This window comes from Malaya genurostris, chromosome 3 (assembly GCF_030247185.1).
Source record: "Malaya genurostris strain Urasoe2022 chromosome 3, Malgen_1.1, whole genome shotgun sequence".
NCBI classification, from domain to species: Eukaryota; Metazoa; Arthropoda; class Insecta; order Diptera; family Culicidae; genus Malaya; species Malaya genurostris.
The window spans coordinates 118,335,719-118,338,814 of NC_080572.1; positions in this window are offsets into that span (position 1 = coordinate 118,335,719).

The following is a 3,096-nucleotide window of genomic DNA, read 5'->3' on the forward strand; positions in this document are numbered from 1 at the left end:
TTATTTATTTATTTATTTATTTATTTATTTATTTATTTATTTATTTATTTATTTATTTATTTATTTATTTATTTATTTATTTATTTATTTATTTATTTATTATAACTAGCTCCATCTGACTGTTGTCTACATGAAATAAAAACTTAAAACTATACACTAAAACAGTTAACTAAATACGTGACTTGATTCGTGAAATAAACCGGGTGGATGGTTCTTCATACTCATGAAACTCCTCGACAGTCGTGAAGGTTCGAATCATTGCAGTTATTGGTTCGAAATACCCAAAAGTAGTGCAATGAAAACGTGGCTCAAGTAAAGTACTACTACGAAGAACTCTCGGAGGAACTCGAAAATTCAACATGGAGAGGAGCTCAGAGCTATCAACTTCACCATTCAATAACTTAGCCACACAACTAGCTTGATGAATACGGCGACGCCGTTCTAATGTATCCATGCTCAATAATCTACAACGATCATCATACGAAGGAAGGTTAATGGGGTCTCGCCATGGTAGATTACGAAGTGCCAATCGAATGACCTTGCGTTGTACATTTTCAATCCTTAAACTCCACGTCAATTGATAGGGCAGCCAAACAACAGATGCGTTTTCTAGAATTGGACGGACGAGTGAACAGTATAATGCTTTTAGGCAGTACGGGTCAGTGAAATTCTTTGCAATTTTCGATATGAAACCCAACTGTCGATTAGCTTTAGCGATAACGGCCGTGCGGTGGTGATTGAAAGTGAGTTTTTGATCAAGCAATACACCTAGATCACTGATCAGGTCAGCTGTTTGGAGGATCGCTCCATTAATATTATACTCAAACATACGACACAACTATACATTTCGAAACACTAACAGTTAGCTTATTCCGATGACACTAATCGACGAAGAGGTCCAAAGTAGACTGAAGACGGATGCAATCTTCGGTGGTACGAACGACAAAATACAGTTACAAATCGTCGGCATATGCATTCCTACAACCAGGCTAAAGTCGTAGCATCACATCGTTGAAATACAGGATGAATAACAATGGGCCTAAGTTGCTACCTTGTGGCACACCAGATGAATTTCTGAAATTCGAAGACGTTTGTCGAGTCGAGTTTAACACGGAGGGTTCTTTCCGTCAAGTGAGATTGCAGCCAATTGGTAAATCGTCCAGATACCCCAAGCTTGAATAGCTTGGCTATGAGAATGTCGTGGTGGATCGATTCAAAAGCTGTTTTCAGATCAGTATATATAGTGTTGATCTGGAATCCGAGTTCCAAATTTTCAAAACAAGTAGAGGTGAAACTTAAAAGATTCGTTGTCACTGAACGCTTGGGCATGAATCCATGCTGATCTTTCGATATATAGCATTTAATCGCTTCTCGAGGAGTACACCACTTACGACAATTTCAAAAATTTTTGAAGCAGCGGATAAGCTAGTAATTCCTCTGTAGTTTGCCACATTACGCTTATCTCCTTTTTTGTAAACGGGGACCATTAACGATTGCTTCCAAATAGCGGGAAAACGAGAATCAGTTACTGATTGGTTGTATATAATGCTAAGCGGTTCAGCCAAATTAGCAATAGTGCGACAAAAAACAACTGAGGGAATACCGTCAGGTCCAGGCGAGAAAAAGCTTTTTAGTTTCTTAGTAGCACTCGTTACCATTTCAGGTGTAATAATAAAAACGTCAAAATCAATCAAATTTCCAGGAACATCCGAAACAGCCAATTCCATTTCAGAAGTGGTAACGGGAGTTGCATTAAACACTGATGAGAAATGGGACGCAAACAATTCGCATCTTTCACCACTTGTCGACGATACGCAATCATTTAAATAAACATTTGCTGGAACAGTTGAGGTATTCCTCTTCGAGTTAACATAACTCCAGAACTTTTTAGGGTTTCGTTTTAGATCAGTTTGCACTCGTAAAACATATGATTTATACAATGATGAATTCAGTCTGCGGTATACATTACCAGCCAGATGAAAGATCTGCTTGTTCTCAGGAGAACGGTGTTTCCGAAGTCGTCGCTGTGCTGCATTCCGTTTTCGTTTCATCTTACGTAAAAGAGTGGTACTCCAAACAGGAGAAACACTAGGGCGACGGAATGGTACGTTTGCATTCAACCAATTATTCAATACGGAGCAAAACGAGTCCGCCATTTCATCGGAATTCTTATCCGTGAAAAATACTTTCCAATCAATATCAGTTAGAGCAATCGAGAGTGCGTCGAAGTCGATCTTATTATAATCTAAAGGCAACTCGGTGAATCCATTACTAGGAAGTGATGTCTCCGCTGCATCACGTATGCCAACAGGAAATGAAATTTCGAGTGGCGGATGGTGAAAATCAATCGGTAAGAGAGGCGATACGCAAAGCACAGTATCAACAGCTAAATCCGTAGAACAGAAAATCAGATCAAGAATACGCTCCAAGTGATTACGTATGAGATTCGTCTGACGTAGATTGAAAAAATCCATGCTGTCTATCAGCAACGATCCAACCGTTGTCAAAGCTACCGAATCACCAGGCCGTACTCCATCGTTACTCAAATTCCAGGATAATCCAGGTTGGTTATAATCACCACAGACCAGCATATAGTCCGTATCGGATGCAGTCTCAAACATCTCTCGGACCGATTCAGTATGCGCCCGCATCACGGCAACATCTTTACTTTTATCTGGAGGAATGTAAATAGCACATAGTAGCACTCGCTTGCACCCAACAAGCAACGAAACACAAACTTGTTCTAGCTAGTCGGTGTTGAACAGTCGTTCGCACCGCACGCATATAGCTCTTGGCTCCTGGAAAATTTTTCTGGCTACCTAGAGTTTAATTCATTCAGGGCTTCAGTCTTTTTCAAGGCTACCTGAATCACTAACAGTCTTTTTAAAGACTATCAATTAGTCAGGCAAGGCTATACAAAGAGTGATATTAGAGTGACTAAGTGATACAAAGAGTGATATTAGAGTGACTAAGTGATACAAAGAGTGATATTAGAGTGACTAAGAAATTAATCAGCCTTTTTAAAGGCTAGCTATTCAAAGAACTATTATTCAAAATTCCATTCATTTAAAAAATGCCTGCGTCCAATCGGAAAGG